This window comes from Oryx dammah, unplaced genomic scaffold (genome assembly GCF_014754425.2).
Source record: "Oryx dammah isolate SB20612 unplaced genomic scaffold, SCBI_Odam_1.1 HiC_scaffold_5, whole genome shotgun sequence".
Classification (NCBI taxonomy): Eukaryota; Metazoa; Chordata; class Mammalia; order Artiodactyla; family Bovidae; genus Oryx; species Oryx dammah.
In genome coordinates, this window is record NW_024070189.1 from 86,468,901 (window position 1) to 86,487,427 (window position 18,527).

The 18,527-nt window shown below is 38.6% G+C and overlaps 1 protein-coding gene across 7 annotated transcripts in view; it reads left to right on the forward strand.

Moving 5' to 3' along the window:
- Positions 1-18,527, forward strand: part of CDC42SE2 (CDC42 small effector 2) — a 118,051-nt gene that overhangs the window by 18,119 nt on the left and 81,405 nt on the right. For 5 of the 7 annotated variants that reach the window (XM_040241797.1, XM_040241796.1, XM_040241799.1 and 2 more), the window contains one exon: positions 13,208-13,370. The exons of 1 other annotated variant lie outside the window; for it this stretch is intronic. The gene's annotated coding sequence lies outside the window, so the exon portion shown is untranslated. The remainder of the gene's footprint in view (positions 1-13,207; positions 13,371-18,527) is intronic. One more of the 7 variants, XM_040241798.1, reaches the window with a different exon arrangement.

The following is an 18,527-nucleotide window of genomic DNA, read 5'->3' on the forward strand; positions in this document are numbered from 1 at the left end:
ATCTTTATTTGTTCCTCTGTGAAAGAATTTAGCTTGCGTCCATATCCTGGCTGTTGTAAATAGTGCTGCAGTGAACATCAGGGTGCATATATCATTTTGAAGTTACGTTTTCTCTGGATATATGCCCCAGAGTGGGATTACATGCAGTTCTATTTTAGTGTTCTGTGTTTCCTTTTTACTTTTTGCTCTTCATAGCAGTTGTACCAGTTTACATTCTCATCACACTTTCTCCAGCATATTTTATTTGTAGATTTTTTGATGGCCATTCTGATTGGTATGAAATTACACTTTCATGTGCTTTTGATTTGCATTTTTCTCAAAATTAGTCATGTTGAATGTCTTTTCATATGCTTTTTGGCCATCTGTATGTCTTTGGAGAAATATCTGTTTAGATCTTCCACCCATTTTTTGATTGCACTGGTTTTTTTTTGTTTTTGTTTTTTTTTAAATATTGAGCTGTGTGAGCTGTTTGTATATTTTGGAGATTAATCCCTTGTCAATTCCTCCATTTTCACCCATCCACTGGGTTGTCTTTTCATTTTATTTATGGTTTCCTTTGCTGTGCAAAGGCTTTTAAGTTCAGTTAGGTCTCATTTTTTTTGTTTGTTTTTATTTTCATGTCTCTTGGAGGTGGATCAAAAGAGATCTTGCTGCAATTTATGTCAAATAGTGTTCTGCCTTTTTCTCCGTCTAAGAGTTTTGTAGTATCCAACCTTTATTTCAGGTTTTAGTCCATTTTGAGTTTATTTTTGTGTATGGTGTTAGACAGTATTCTAATTTTATTCTTTCACATGTAGCTGTCCAGTGTTCCTAGCACTGCCTATTGAAGAGATTGTCTTTTCTGCATTGTATATTCTTACTTCCTTTAACCATAGGTGCATACGATTATCTCTGAACTTTCTACCCTTTTCCATTGATTTGTATTTCTGTTTGCGTGCCAGTACCACACTGTCTTGATCACTGTAGCTTACTAGTGTAGTCTGAAGTCAGGGAACCTGATTCTCCAGCTGTTTTTTTTTTTCCCCCCAAGATTGCTTGGGCTATTCATGGCCTTTTGTGTTTCCATACAAATTGTAAATTTTTTTATTCTAACTGTGTGAAAAATTAAGCAGTGCATATTTTGATCTTGAAATACCATATGCATCAGAGTTCGTTGCAAAAAACAAACACTATTTGCCGAAAACCTTGACCTCATGGGTTCTGCTTTCTCATTTTCATGGAAAATGTTGCTATAAAACTTGTTAGTCCTCGTTGTCAAGCCAGCCAAAGTGGATATGTTTTCTTGTTAGAAATATCTACTTTTTCAGTTCTAATAAAAATGGCAGTTTCTGCATTGAACAACCACTGGATAACTACTTTCACTTGTGAATTCTAACACTGATTGATTAGGTAAGGAGTCTTGCCATTAACTGATTGATCAGGTAAGGAATTTTTTGCCATGAGTTTCTTTCAGTATTTCTTGCTTTGCTTATATGAGACTCTTCCTTATCCTCCCAGTTATCCCTTTGGTGCCCTGGCAGTTGCTTGGAAGCAATGTTCCTTACTAAGCTTTATGACAGGTAAAAAGTATGACTGTCTTCTATCACGTGGGAGAGGTACTGTGAAAAGGGAGGTGGTAAGCGAACGAATGATGCACGTCAGTTTTAGTAAAGGGTACAGGAGGGAGTTGGAGATCTAGAGATTGATTTCCTTAAAGCTGTCCAGACCTGTGTACCTCCTGGAAAGTATCCCACCTTGCACTAGGTTGCAGATCCTTGAGTTAGCAGAACAACATCTTCTGCTTTAATTGTTGTTGTGCATTTATCCTTCTAAGTAAATTATCTCATTTGCTTTTAAATTTTGCCTTGAAAGCTTTGACAAATTTATAATTGACCTTTATGATGAGATAGAATGTGTCTTTACAGTAGCTCATGGAGCATTACTTTGCCAACAAAGGTCCGTCTAGTCAAGGCTATGGTTTTTCCAGTGGTCATGTATGGATGTGAGAGTCATGTATACATGTGGTCATGTATGGACTGTGAAGAAAGCTGAGCGCCGAAGAATTGATGCTTTTGAACTGTGGTGTTGGAGCAGACTCTTGAGAGTCCCTTGGACTGCAAGGAGATCAGCCCTGGGTGTTCTTTGGAAGGAATGATGCTAAAGTTGAAACTCCAGTACTTTGGCCACCTCATGCGAAGAGTTGACTCATTGGAAAAGACTCTGATGCTGGGAGGGATTGGGGGCAGGAGGAAGAGGGGATGACAGAGGATGAGATGGCTGGATGGCATCACTGACTCGATGGACGTGAGTCTGAGTGAACTCTGGGAGATGGTGATGGACAGAGAGGCCTGGCGTGCTGCGATTCATGGGGTCGCAAAGAGTCGGACACGACTGAGCGACTGAACTGAACTGAACTGATGGAGCAGTGAACGTGGTAATCAGAACCTCATGGAAGAGATTGCTACAATAGAAAAATTAGGAGAAGAAGAAAAGAAACTGGATCTCTACCTCACACTGGACAGCAGGATGAATTTTTGATTTTCCAGAGATGAGTATAAAAAAAGAAAACCTTAAACATATTAGAAGGAAATGTATCAGCATAAAAACTTTTGGATGTTGGGAAAGCCTTCATAAGCAATCCAGTACACTCCTCTCTCTCATCAAAAAAGTCTCTAAGTTACTGTTATGTGGCCATAATTGTTGTTAAAAATATGTGAATTATTTTTCAGAAATCCAATTTTCAGAATACATATAAGATCAAGATTGTCATTTACATTTAAGTTACCTTGCAGTTTCTTATATCATGTTTTCCCTTCTGCTCTTAAGCATAAAGAACTTTTCAAAGTGCTGCTATTGTAATAAACATGACCCAGTACCCATGAACCTTCCTAATGATTGCTTTGCTAGATTTAGGGGTTACTTGGCTCTTGGTTGCAGACATGGTTGGTTGTATTTGTGCAGAAATGTGTGGAATTAAAGTTGTTAGGAAACCAGTCTGCTGCATTCTCTTGAAATAAACTATTGGTTGCTGGTCTTCTTTCAGATGGAGATCTTTGTAGTAAATAATAATATATATACCTATAAAATTGTATATTGAACAGCTGAACCTTTAGAGATTTTTATAGTACAAGCAGCAGGCTTGTCAGATTTTAATCTAAAAATGGCTAAGAATCTATTTTCCGTTTGTTGTTATTTTTGCTTAAAGTCTCCCCCCGCCCCCCAGAACTTTCAGTTCTCAATGAACAGTTTGTTGTACTTTTAGGCCCTTGTGTGCTTCTCTGCAAGACAATGATGCGATTTATCACATCTTCATTCCTTATTAGGGAATTGGGACAAATTAAAGATGTACTGACTTTCTCAAGATAAGTTGAGATTTCAGCCCCCTCTGCATTTACCAGAAATAATACCATACTGAGTCACTCTCTGAAAAAGCACAGCTGGTAGAAGAAATTGCATGCTAATGATATTGTCAGTGTAGGAGGGCCACTGCATATAGCGAAGCAGACTCAATTAAGTACCTGTTATTTGGGTTAATATTCTGAAGGAGCAGAAAACATTATCCTTGGTCAGATAGGCTCAATTAAGTTCACAAGGTGTATCAAATCTGAGTCAAACTAAAATGTAACAATTTCATTTGACAGGATGGGAAATTAATACAAGATAAAGAGGAGAAGTTACTGATCAGTTTGGGAACTGTGACTTATTTTGCTTTGAAAGGAAGATGTAGTTTTTAGTTACATAGTGTTTTCTTCTTCTTTTTTTTTTTTTTGGTATATGTGCTCCGGAAGTGAGCACTGTGTTTTTCTTATGTGGGCTTAAATAAAACATTCAGTTATTCCGTAAACACTTAACTGTTTTAGCTCTGTGCGAGTCACTCAGGTATTAGGTGTTCAGCTGCAAACTAAAATAAAAATATGTCTCTTCGTAAGACCCTACATTCTGGTGGGTGATGAAAATAAGTGAGTTACATTTAATACATACATTATATATAATGCATTTATAATGCCAAACAAAAATTAAAGCACTGTGAGGAAAAAGGAAAGCATGGGAGCAAGATAACGAGGGCCAGGCTAGGGAATAGGGAATGCCATTTTAAATAGGCTAGCAAAGAAAGGATTCAGTGGAAAGATAATAAAGAGAGAGCATCATTTGTGATTACTGTTGGAAACACTGGCTGCGATCTAGATAGCTGTCTCTGTGACGTTGGTTAAATGTGTTACGCATCTGTAGAGTGGAATACTGCACAGCAAATAAGTCCTACATATACAGAATGATCGCCACATGCATGAAGCAGTAAAAACAAGGTACAGAATAATACACAAGAGTATGTTACCATGATGTCTGTCAGGTTCATGATACATTTTTCTGAATGAATGGAATCTCAGAGGAAAGATACATAACCGATTAATGGTCATCTTTGGGATGAGGGGTGTTTTGTGGACAGGAGAATAAGGGTGAAACACGTTATATCCCATTTTACTATGTATTTGTACTGTCTAGTCAAAATAAGTGATTAAGATATAAGTACGTGGAAAACTGTCCAAATAGAAGATGATGGAAAAACACACACATTTGTAAAACCTAGTGGCCTAGATAGCCATCTCTCCTAGATGGTGAGTAAATGGGATAGTGAATAGAAACGTGCATTCACTTCTGTGATGAGCTGGAGACCTTGTTGATGGTGACTGTTCGAAAGGAAGGCCAGGTCCTGTTTTAGTTGGCTGATGAGTTACAGTGATTATGACTGTAACATTGAGCTTTCTCTTGACTTTTTTCACTCTTCTAATCAAATGGAAGCTATATTTATTTCTTGGAGTTTCCACAGTGAAGTATCACAGAAATTTGTTCTCTCACCATTGTGGAGGCTGGAGGTGTCAGCTGGGCCACATTTCTCCTGAAACCTGTTGGAGAGCCCTTCCTTGCCTTGCCCTAACCTCTGGTGGGTTGCTGGCAATCTTTGGTATTCCCCAGGCTTGCAGTTGCATAATTCAACCTCTGATGTCAGAGTGTGGTTTTTCTGTTAGTATGTCTTGTTTTCTTCACAAGGCCAGCTTCTCATAATGACGCTGATCATATTGGATTTAGGGGCCCACCCTACTCCAGTATTACGTCACTAACAACCCTGTTTGCAAATAAGGTCACATTCAGAGGTACTGGGGGTTAGGACTTCAACATATTTGAGGTTGGGCAGGGGGTGGGCCTAGACAGAGAATGGGACAAAATTCAACCCATAGCAGTCTTTCCCAGTGTAGGTTGCTTCCATGTTACAGGCCTGTCTTATATATAGAAGTGTTTGGGAAAGTTGTACAGAAAGATAATGTTTTACAGTTTATTTTACTCTTACTGTAAAGTTGTTCTCATGGAGAGAAAAAAAAAATCTCATCATGCTTAAGAGTGCAACATATTTATTGAAGCTGATGTTTTAATGAAAATAAATTTTTTTTCCTATGTGGTAAAAGGAGAGTATGGAGATTATAAGTAGTAATGAGTTAAACATGACAGTGAGTTACTAATTTAGACATTTTATGTGCTTTTTTTTCTTAAGTCATACCATGAGGATACATACCTTATATTCTTTTTTTGTGTTTTTATTCTCACTCATGCAAAAATAGCTTCCTTTTCAGAAAGGACAAACCCTCTCCCCCCCATTCTTAGTAGTTTTTCTTATGCCCATAGCCATTACACTTCTGCGAAACATTAGGAAACCTTTTAAAATTCTCCCTTCCTTTTTCCTCTTTCCCATGTATAAATCAGAAACCAAATATTTGTTAGCCTCCAAAATCTTTTTAAAAGTTAGTATGTTCCAAATAAGCCTTTTTAGATGCCATTTTACCCTTGGAGAAATTTAGGTGGCTTTTTTTTCACAGTCAGAAGAGAAAGGAGACTCTCTGTTCTTTCATTGTAATTGAAAATGTCTCATTTTTTTCCTTTAAAAAGTTCATTAATGTAGAAAAACAATGTATTTAGTTATTTTTATGATTAATAATTCCTCTGATTTTTTTTTTAATGAAACAGGCAGTTAAATCTCACATCTTAGAAAGTTATTCTTATTTGGGAGGGCTAAGTAATGTACTTTAATTCAGTTGCTACCTAGTCATGTTTTAAAAATTTTTTGAATTTAGGTGTCTTAAAATCTTGAGGATTCGTTTGGTCTTTAGATATTGTCTAGTCTGACATTCTTTCAAATGTAGGAATGTTTTTAGTGTCCCTGATCTATAAAACTTCTAGTGACTGTGAATTCACTACTTCTGTAGACAACCCAGTATCTTTTGGAGGCCTCTCTGAAACTTGTACATTAATGGCTCTTGATCCATCTTCTTTGACAGTCAACCTACAGTAAGTCTTTTTTTCTCTTTTCACATGCTGTATACTAAGACCCACGATTATTTGAAGGCTGTTGTATCTTTCCCTGTGCTTTTTGCTAGGCTAACTCTCCTATGTGACACAGTTTTCAGACTCTGCCCCATCCTGCTTTCTCTTCTCTGGATGCATTCTAGTTTGTTAATGTCTCTGAAGATGGGGCACCCAAAACAGGATGGCATATTCTCGAACTTCTATATCAGAAATTCTGGGCCTAAGTAACACCTCCTTTCCCGGTTTGTAGGTACGCCAGAACTGATAAACTCTGCAGTGTAAGTGCCCACATGATACTTGGGAAGAGTGCCCGTCATAGGTTTGGAGGGTTGGAGAAGGCTTCCTAAAGGAAGTGATGGCCATGTCAAGTCCTGAAGAGTATGTCCTGCAGAGGCGGTCAGCAAGTATGATGCTCCAGGAGCGAGCGAGCGAGAGAGTGAGCCTAGTGTTTTTGAGAAGCAAAAAGAAGTTGAGAATGGTTGAATGCACAGTTAGGAAGTGAGGAGGCAGTAAATGAGGTTGAAGACCAAAATGGGGACCAAATCATAAAGGCCCTTGGAAATCATATTAAGGAACTGAACTGTTCTTAAGGATAATGGGGAGTCATTAAAGGGTGTATTAAAGTAGGAAAAAAACACAATCAGACATTGATTTTAGAAGGATCATTCTAGCTGAAATGGGAATGAACTGGAGGGACTGAGACAGGCAACCAGGAGATCAGTTCACAATTATTATGGAACTTTTTAGACATAGTGGTGGTGCCCAGACCTTGACTGGTGGCTTTGGGGTTGAGAAGAAACAGGTTAGAAAAATAGTTGAGAGAATTTGGTTACTTGGCTATGGAGGGAGAGAATGAAGGGCAGGAGGCAAGGATAATGAATACCCTTGTTTTTGGTGTGGGGAACTGGGTAGGTGAGGGAGCTGAATGGGAATGCAGTAGAGGACTGGCGGGGAGGAAGTTCAGTGAAGCTAGAGGCAAGGGTGAAGTGCTGTACGCAGTTGGGTATGTGAGGCTGCAGAGCTTTGTGCTGGAGATGGGACTTGCATCAGTATCTGAATAGTAGTTGAACTCAGGAGTGGCTGAAATGACCAGGGGAGCGTTTGTAGCATGAAAGAAGGAGGGCACTGGACACAGCCCTCAAGAACTGTTGTCTAGTGTTTGAGCTGCAGCCTTTGGTGTCTTTGGATTATTTGGGAACCCGCAAAGGAGGAAATCCAGGTTTACGACATACATATTTGGTAGAAGCCCACCTAAATTTTTTGATTTGTGGAAAGAAAATGGTCCTCAAATGATCTTCCCTACTCACCTATCACAGTAACTGAAATTCATGTTATTAAACATTCTCTACTTTGGATTAAGGTATCATTTCTCTAGGAGTTAAAATGCAGATATCCCTAAAGAGCGCTAAAGTTTTAATACTTTGGTGATGTTTTTAGGTTCTTCAGTTCAGTCACTCAGTCGTGTCCGACTCTTTGCGACCCCATGAATCGCAGCACGTGGCTCCCTCTCCACTGATCTCCAGTAGCGTGTTGGGCACCTACTGACCTGGGGATTCCTCTTTCAATATCCTATTATTTTGCCTTTTCATACTGTTCATGGGGTTCTCAAGGCAAGAATACTGAAGTGGTTTGCCATTCCCTTCTCCAGTGGACCACATTCTGTCAGACCTCTCCACCATGACCCGCCCGTCTTGGGTTGCCCCACGGGCATGGCTTAGTTTCACTGAGGTTTTATTTATTTATTTTTTAATTAAAAAAATTTTTTTTGGCCATACAGCTTGGCATGTGGGTTCTTAACTTCCCTGACCAGAGATTGAACCGCCACCCCTGCAGTGGAAGCACAGAGTATTAACTAATGGATTGCCAGGGAAATCCCAGCTCCCTAAGTTTGAATCTGGAATTCAAATCAGAAAAACAGATAGGAATTTCCGAAAGATTGGTTTTGGGAAGTGTGACCTTGCTGAGGTGTATGAGACCAGAGAGGGAGCGGGCCTTGAAGCACTGAGGTCACCAGTCACTTGGATAAGGAGATGAGAGCCTGAGTGAGTGAGTGAGTGAGTGCGTATTTCTGTGTGGAAAGTGGATGGTGCTTTGAATAGCAAAGAGCTAATGTCCCAATAAAGGGAATAAGGGCACATTAAGAGGATGAAGATCTAGATAGAAGGAAAATGTTGAAAGTATTTTAGTTACATATTAGGGTGATCATATAATTTATCATCTAAACTGGGACATACTGAGATAGTTTATCATCTTAAACTGGGACATACTGTGATAGAAAGGGGAGTGGCTTTTAATAATTACTTTGTGAAAACTTGTGCAAACTGGGACAGTCTAAGCAAATAAGTACTGGATGGACAGTTAGTAATGCTCTAGTTGTAATGTGCTTACACAGTATATACATATTATATATATGGACCTGTATACAGTAATAGCATAATGAGATAGTATCAGTTTGTAGCTACCATGTGCCAAGGATGTAAACACTTGATACGTGTTATTTCATTCTTACAAGAATTCTCTGAAGTGGCCTTGTCCTCATGTATAGTTGATGAAACTGTCTCATGAAAGTAAAATATTTTGCTGCAGTTCTCTATGGCAGTCAAAATTGAAAATAATGAAATGGCTTAATACTAACCATAAACAAAATACAGGTAAACTCTTATCAAACACTACATCATACTGCAGTTGCTGCAAATCTGTATATGTATTTAAAAATGTCCTGTGAGTTGCTAGGAAAATTACTCTCGTAATGTTGTATCATGTGTTAAACCCCGTTCCCCTCTGATGTCCACATTCCTGAGGGCTTACTTTATGCCAGACCATGTTTCAAGCACTTTACATGTATTAACCTAATTGAGACTGCAAATTGCCTTATGCATTATACCCTATTTTACAGTTTAGCAAAGTGAGGCATGGTGAATAACTTGCCGAAAATCAACATATCTAATAAGTGGCAAAGCCAGAATTCAAACTTTGACAGTTTGACTCCAGGATCTATTTTCTTATTGAAGTGTAGTTGATTTACAGTGTTGTGTTAATTTCTGCTGTACATCAAAGTGGTTCAGTTACACATATGTACTTCTTCATATTCTTTTCCATTATGACTTGTCATAATGGAATTATGACAGGACATTGAATATAGCTCCATGTGCTGTCCAGTAGGACCTTGTTTATTCATTCTGTATATGACAGTTGGTGTCTGCTGATCCGAACTCCCAGTCCGTCCCTCTCCCATCCCTCCTCCCCCTTGGTAACCACTAGTCTGTTCTCTGTGACTCTGAGTCTGTCTGTTTCTTTGATATGTTCATGTGTATTTTAGATTCCATATATAAGTGATATCATATGGTATTTGTGTTCCTATGACTAACTTTGCTTAGTATGATAATCTCCGGGCCCATCCATGTTGCTGCATATGACATTTGGTTCCTTTTTATGGCTAGGTAATATTCCATTGTATATACGTACCACATCTTCTCTATCTACTCACCTGTCAGTGGACATTAGACTGTTGCAGTGTCTTGGCTGTTGTGAGTAGTGCTGCTGTGAATATAGGGGCCTGGATATATGCTCAGGAATGGGATTGCTGGATCACATGGTAGTTCTGGTTTTGGTTTTTCGAGGAACCTCTGTACTGTTTTTCATAGTGACTGCACTAATTTACATTTTTACCCAAAGTGTAGTAAGGTTCCCTCTTCTCAACACCCTTGCCAACATCTTTTAATGGTAGAATTTTTGACGATGGCCACTCTGACTGGTGCGAAGTGAAATGTCATTGTAATTTTGGTTTGCATTTCTCTAATAATTAGCAATGTTGCGCATCTTTTCATGTGCCTATTGGCCATCTGTATGTCTTTGGAGAAATGTCTGTTTAGATCTGTTCTTTTTTTATTGAGTTGTTTTTTGTTGCTGTTGAGTTCTATGAGCTGTTTATATATTTTGGAAATTAAGCCCTCAACGGTCACATCATTTGCAACTATTTTCTCCCAGTTTATAGATTGTCTTTTTGTTTACATTATGCAAAAGCTTATAAGCTTGGTTAGGTCTTGCTTATTTAGTTTGCTTTTATTTCTGTTGCCGTGGGAGACTGACCTAAGAGAAGATTGGTATGATTTATGTCAGAGAATGTGTTGCCTCTCTTTCTAGAAGTTTTTGGTGTTTTATATTTAAGTTTTTAAGTCATTTTGAGTTTTTTTATGTTCAGTGTGAGGGTGTGTTCTAACTTAATTGATTTACATGCATGAGATATATGTATATAACTTCTGAAAGAGTTATTTCTGAAGAGAGATTGCGACCGTAATTTTCTTTCTTTTTTAGTTTTTCTAAAAAATTTTTAAAGTTTTATATTGGCGTGTAGTTGATTAACAGTGTTGTGTTAGCTTCAGGTGTACATGTGGCCATGATTTACAAACTTAATGCATTAAAAGGGTTCTATTTTTCATATTAATCAGTCTTGCTACCAATTACTAACTTGCAATGAATTAATTTATCTTAAAATTAATTACATATATTGAAAGTATGCCATTTGGTTAATTTACACACACACACCCACACCCACACCCACCCCACCCACCCCCCATCAAACTATCACCACACTCAATGTAATAAAAATGTCTCTAGCAAAAGCTGTTTGTAGGCCTTTCCTCTTCTCTTGGCCACATACCCTGCCTGTTCCCAGGCAGTCAGCTGAACTACTTTCTGTCACTTGTGGTTCTGGAATTTTATATAAATGGATTCTATACTGTATACTCTTGGCTTCTAAGCGTAATAATTTTGAGATCCATTCATGTCAATGAATGTATAATATTTTTTACTGCAAGTAGTACTAAATTGAATGGCTTTATATTTTGTTTATGTACTCATCTGTTGGTGGAAAGATGAGTTTCTAGTTTTTGGCTCTTAAAATTAAAGCTGCTTTGTAGATGTACACTTTTTCTTAGATAAATACCTAGGAATGTAATGGCTGGGATATAGAGTAAGTGAACAAATGTTCTATAGAAAAGAATTGATTTTTGAGTATTGATTTTGTATCACGTAACCTTCCTAAATTCATTCCATTAGTTCTGGTCATCTTTCTATTTTCTTAATTATTCAAATTAAGCATAATGACCCATCTTATTGTCAGCTTAGCTTCCCTGGTGGCTCAGATGGTAAAGCATCTGCCTGCAGTGCGGGAGACCTGGGTTCGATCCCTGGGTTGGGAAGATCCCCTAGAGAAGGAAATGGCAACCCACTCCAGAACTCTTGCCTGGAAAATTCCTTGAACAGAGGAGCCTGGTGGGCTGCAGTCCATAGGGTCACAAAGAGTCGGACACGACTGAGTGACTTCATTTCACTATAAGCTTATAAAATGTAATGTGTCACTTTGATATGTAACATTCCCAGTATTTTCTTTTTATGGAATACTAAATATTCCTTACAATATGGGACCTTGAAATTTCAAGCCATCATTATTTAAATAGTTAAATTTATAGGCAGTTTCAAGAAGGTAACTGATTCTTAGGGAGGAATTGCTGTTTGTTTTTATGGTTTTTATGAGACTCTTAGAATCTGTTCAAATTATATATCTAGAGAATCAACCATTTTGATGATCTTTGGGAGGATGAGGGAGAGTATGATAAAGACTTTGAGGTTTGCGTCTGGAACTGAAACTGCAAGGATTCCAGGCCAGTTTACTGAAATGAGAAAGACTGTCAGAAAGCAGTGGATTTGGGGTTACCAGTTCAGCCTGGACATGTTGGATTTTAGACCTGTTGTTTGTTGACTGTTTTAAGTGCTTATATGTTTATTTGGAGGACTATAAATGAAGAAGTATATACTTTAGGTTAAAAATAGACCTGAGATCACATAAATAGTTACTTGCAGCATTAGATATCAAACCTAGCGACCTCTGACTCCGGAGCCAACGTGGTTATTCTTACGCTGTATTGTATCCACAAGGCAGAAAAACAGACTTGGCTTTGATACTAATAAATGTTTCCCATGAGCTATTATAAATAAATAGCAGAGTTTGCAAGTTCAGATGCCAGCAGACTCCAGACAGATAACCGTGAGCTGGATTATGATAGAAGAGGGTGATGACATGTATGCTGCTGCTGCTGCTGCTGCTAAGTCGCTTCAGTCGTGTCTGACCCTGTAGACGGCAGCCCACCAGGCTCCCCTGTCCCTGGGATTCTCCAGGCAAGAACACTGGAGTGGGTTGCCATTTCCTTCTCCAGTGTTAGAAAGCGAAAAGAGAAAGTGAAGTCGCTCAGTCGTGTCCGACTCTTAGCGACCCCGTGGACTGCAGCCCACCAGGCTCCTCCATCCATGGGATTTTCCAGGCAAGAATACTGGAGTGGGGTGCCATTGCCTTCTCCGGATGACATGTATGGAGAACTGCAAAACCCATGTCCCATCTGAAAGATTAGCTGCTGATCAGCTCCAACAGATTATTACCAGGTGGGAAAGTGGGCCCAATATTGCCAGATCTTCTGGTTTTTTTTTCTTTTTTCCTCAAAGAGAGGTCAGATAATTTGATTTTTATGTGAAGTCTTCTAATTTATAAGTGTCGGCAGCTCTCCTTTAGCCCCCTGTGTAAGCCCACCCTGTGTTCTGCCACCAAACACAAATGTGTATTGGATTCTACCCGGCACACAAGAGTTCCACCTGGTATATTGTGGACACTACAGTAAATTTGCATGATGGAAAAGGGTGGTAACTGTAATAAGCACATTACACCCTTTGAAGTATAAGTTGCTTAGTTTGAACATTGGACTTAGTGAATCTGGTGTTTAAATTCAGTTTTCATGTGGATCAGTTAATCATAGGTGGGTGGGGGAGGAAGGAATTGCTCCCCGCAGCTTTTTGCCTCCTAATTGCATGCTTTCATTTGCAGATAGGACCAGCTGTGAGTGTGTGGATTTTTGAGTAAAACCTCGAACCCAAATGAACAGAAACCATCAAGGAACAACTCCCACTGACAGTGAGTCTGCAGTCATCTGTATGCATAATACGGAATGTTCTCAACCCAGAGATAGCTCTTTTGAAAGGAGTGAGTGGTGAGTCTGACTATCCCCACTGGTGATTAATCTAAATCCTTCCCATAAAGAGAGGGCTACTCCTCCTGCATGCTTAGCATTTACTGACTGTCGAATAGTAAGCTAATTTTTGTGTTACAGAGAATGACTCCAGCATGGTTTAAGAGAATTCTTTACTGCTAACAGTATGTTTAATGTATGTTTGCAGTTCGACTTTCTTCTTCAGTTAGACACATCCCTTCCTTTGCCTATATATTTTCTGTCATTTTTTTTTTGTCACCAGTCCAAATGATACCATCTTCCAAGGCTTGTCTTCCTTGATACATTCAGCCATCTTTAAAGAGATGGTCATCATAGTTACAGCATCCAGTCTAATCTTCCTTACGTAGGTCTCATTGCCTTTGGAAGTGATTGTTCCAAAGGACTGGGCATGAGATCCAGTTTTGGAAATAAAAGGAAAGTCAGAGAGAAGCTATTGGGAAAGGTTTTCTTGCTTTTGAGAAAAAGGAAAAGAAGTGGTCCCTCCTCCAGAGTTTGTTTTATTTGAATGTGACATCTGGAACTGTTGTAGCCCTTGTGCTGCCAGCCTGAAGGGTTATTCCCTTACCTAAAGGAGGGCAGAGTTAAGAGAATCACAGAGAAGTAGAACTGGGCCACCGGAGAAGGCAACGGCCCCCACTCCAGTACTCTTGCCTGGAAAATCCCATGGACGGAGGAGCCTGGTAGGCTGCAGTCCGTGGGCTCGAGAAGTCGGACACGAATGAGCGACTTCACTCTCACTTTTCACTTTCATGCATTGGAGAAGGAAATGGCAACCCACTCCAGTGTTCTTGCCTGGAGAATCCCAGGGACAGGGGAGCCTGGTGGGCTGCCGTCTATGGGGTCGCACAGAGTCGGACACGACTGAAGTGACTTAGCAGCAGAACTGGGCCAGTTCACTATTCCTTCACATTCAGTAATCTTCCCAGTAGATTCCTTTATTATGTGATAAAGGAAACTGTCTTGTTGTTTAAGCAGCTGTGCTTTTAGAGTTTCTTTTACTTGCTGTGGAAATCATCCCGGTTCACTGGTTCTCCTCTTTCTTTTTACGCGCTGGCGTTTATACGTCATTATGTTCTGAACTGTCTAGTAATGTTTGTGTGTATTGCCTTTGTAGCACGTTACACACTTTGTGATGTCAAGGACTGTGTTTATGTCCCTGATGTGTGTGACACATTTATGTCTTCTTAAAAAAGTCATCATTGTACATTTAACTGAACTAAATTATTTGAACAGTAGAGAATTTGGAAAGTCAGTTCATAGATTTAAATCATTATGTTCTTTTTATGCACGTTTCTTTAACCACACTGCTTTTCTCTAGTGAAGTTTGGCTTCTGATTTAAGATGACTTGTGTGTAACACATTTTCAGGTGGTTAGTTCTACTCAATTTGCTGTTTGTTTTTATTCAACTTTGCCATGAAAATCAACTCCTCTCTTATATGTTTGAAAATTGGCTTTTAATCCCATGAGGTGAAGAGGAGGTCACTCAGTCATGTCCGACTCTTTGTGACCCCATGGACAGTAGCCTGCACCAGGCTCCTCTGTCCATGGGATTTTCTAGGCAAGAGTGCTGCAGTGGGTTGCCATTTCCTTCTCCAGGGAATCTTCCCGACCCAGGGATTGAACCCAGGTCTCCCGCATTGTGGACAGAAGCTTTACCATCTGAGCCACCAGGGTTTTGCGATCTTCTCTGTCACTAGAGATGGAATCGTTTACCTTCTGTTTTCTGTGCTAATTATAGGAATGAGACATAGTAAGAACATCATAAATGAGGAATAATTTGCATTTGGCTTTGCAATGCACATTGACAAAAAGACTTCGTGACGTGGGCATCTCTGTTCTGTTTTTAGGACCTGGTTTTGTGCACAGGGATTGAGGAAGGAGGGTTGATGATGATCTAGTGTCTTTGAGGAGCCTTGAGTCACAGGATGGAGTATTTAACTGATTCTATTTTAAATTTATTTATTTTATTTTTTAATTTTTTGGCTGCTTCTGGTGGCAGGCAGGATCTGAGTTCCCCAACTAGGGAACAAACGTGCCTCCTCCAGTGGAAGTGGACTTTTAACCATTGGACCCAGGGAAGCCCCAAGATGATTCTATTTTAAAACTCATTAAAACCACCTTTCCTCCTCCTCTAACTCAAGATATCCATGTAGTTGTTTTCTTTAGATTCTGCTATTATAATCTTGAAAAAGTGAAATAAGAACCTTGTTTTCTTCCTGAAAATCTAGTTTTGATTTCAGCTTTGTTAAGGAATATCATAAACCTTTGTTGTAATCTGCCAATACATTCTGAATGATTTATATTCAGGGAAGAATTTACTTTTTTATTGTTCTGTGATTAAATGGGGGTTAATAACTTTTTAAGAAGATAGGGAAAGTTGAATAATGTGCTTGAACCATTATTTTTAATTCAATAATGTCATTATTTAGTAGACTAAGTTCAGATCACCACAGTACTTTATTTCATGTAGGAATAAAACGTGTCTTAACTTCTGGCAGTCATAGCAGACATATGATCTAAATCAATCAGAATGATCTTCGGACATTTGCTAGAAATACTGGGATGAAGGTCCCTTTTTTCCTACTGAATTTCAGCCCGGCAGCTGTCTTCCAACCGTAAAAGGAAAGTCAGCTGAGTAAGAAGCCAACAGGGAAGGAAGAGATAGAGCAGAAACACACCCTGATCACCTTTGTTGAGATGCTGAAGCAGTTCTTCCCTAAAGATGGTATAAGTGAAGTTGCTCAGTCGTGTCTGACTCTTTGTGACTCCATGGACTGTAGCCTACCAGGCTCCTTAGTCCATGGAATTTTCCAGGCAAGAGTACTGGAGTGGGTTGCCATTTCCCTTTCCAGATGGTATACCTAGACTTAATTCAGTTACATGAGCCAATAAGTCCCAAAGCATTATAGCATCAGTTCAGTTCAGTTCAGTTTGGACTCTTTGTGACCCCATTGACTGCAGCACGCCAGGCTTCCCTGACCATCATCAACTCCTGGAGCTTGCTCATACTCATGTCCATGGAGTTGGTGATGCCATCCAACCATCTCATCCTCTGTTGTCCTGCCTTCCATCTTTCCCAGCATCAGGGTCTTTTCCAGTGAGTCAGTTCTTTGCATCAGGTGGCCAAAGTATTGGACATTCACATCATAGCATATACATCTTTATTATAACCTATTCTGTACCATATAATGATAACTCAAAGGACTTGCTAAGACTTGAATTGTGAATTAGGCAAGTCTCTGATACAGGTGTGCAAGGTGGCAGATAATGCAATCCTTTCTTTGATTTTTTTCAGGTATTAAGTACAAGAGTTAAGGTGGTAAACAAATATGTAATCTGTACCATTACTGGTGGAGCTTAATGTGACAAAAAGAGGCTGACAGTATCAGAACAGCCCTCCTAGTGAATAGGTTCCTAACTATGCTTTAGTCCTAGAGGAGAAGGAATAGCCATCATCCATACTGATTTAGCTCTTTGGGGGAGACACTTGCTGAACCCTTGACTCCTTTGGAACTGTAAAACAGTTGTGCAGAACCAGGGTTTTGGTTGACTTTTAAAAAAAGTAATATGTTGTTATTGGGTTTTTTGTAAGAAGACATGAGAAGCATACAGGACAATCCTTTATTCCAAATCTTGGGGCCAGCCATAGTTTGAAATTTTGTACTTTTTTAGATTTTAGAAAGGTTCGTGTATGTTTAACGTAATACCTCTTTTATTTATGGAATGGATACGTAGCTTTCTATTATTGATAATACAAATAATAATGTCTTTCATTAAATGACAGGCTTAGTGTACTTTTCAGCATTGTCTTAACTGTTTGATAAATTATATTCATTTTTACACTTGAGAAAATTAAAGGCGTTAGGTGACTTCAGCTAGGAAGTGGTAGAGTTGAGATGTCAACTCATATCTGCTTGACTCTGAGGTCTGTGTCCTTAACCACAGCTCTACTACCTCTTTACTGTACTATTACAGCTTAAATTTATCTATGTATTGCTAACATTAGGAAGATTATTACTTTTTGATAAATTTCATCTGTTAATTAAATTCATTTAGAATTTCTGATACACTTAGCTTTTCTGGGAGTGCAATCCTTATTTGTAATGAATCATAATTTGCTTTATCCTTTCCAGATTTTATATCTTACGTGGTTTGCTTACCAGCTGCATTGGCTGGAGCTCATAGAACATTGTGATTACAATGAGCATCTTGTCTTGTTCATTAATTTAATGCCTCTGATGTTTCACAAAACATTACATTAATTGGAACGTCTGCAGTGTTCACCACTGAGCATGAAGCCAGCCTTTTGGTTTTCTTTATAAATCAAATGTTAAAGAGATCAATTTACTTCCATTTTATTAAGAATCTTTTAAAATTCTGTTTTAACTTCTGTAAGGACCATATTTCAAAGTGTTAATTGTTGCCATGTCATAATTGCTCAAAATTAAAAGTTCAGTTATTTCAGTAAGTAACTATCTACTTACCCTGTGTTTCCATTTTAATCTCTGGTAGTCTTTAAACGTATATCTTTGGTAAATTATTAGTATGCATTAAAAATATGTTTATTATACTTTATAATTTGCTGACTTATATTTACATAGTTTTTTAAATATGTGAGCCTAGCATATAATAGGAGCTCAACAAATATATGTTGAATAAGTTAATTTTTGTGATTATCTAATTAGTGAGGCATCAAGATAGCATGTTTTCGTTAGTGATAGGGAAATGTTATATTAATTTTACCAAGTGAAAATCAAGAAAATTCATGTTTAATATTAAATTGTGGTTTTCTGATTTTTTTGTTCATGTGACTGATTTCTCATCCTATAATTTTCATTCTGAGTGATAGCACCTTGCTATAGGGTACTAACCTACTTGAAACCGTCAGGTGGTTTTAGGAATGACACACACACACACACACACACACACACACAGACACGAGGAATAATTCGCTCACCAAATATGAAAGAATGAAGAAATGTGTACATTATAGAAAATGATTAAGTTGCGAAGATTGAATAGTATATTCATTTAAACAGTGCCTCTAAATGGCTCCAGGTTTATCCTATAACTTGTAAATATCAATCAAGAAGGAGCTTAGCTTGCCTGAAAAATCTCATGGACGGAGGAGCCTG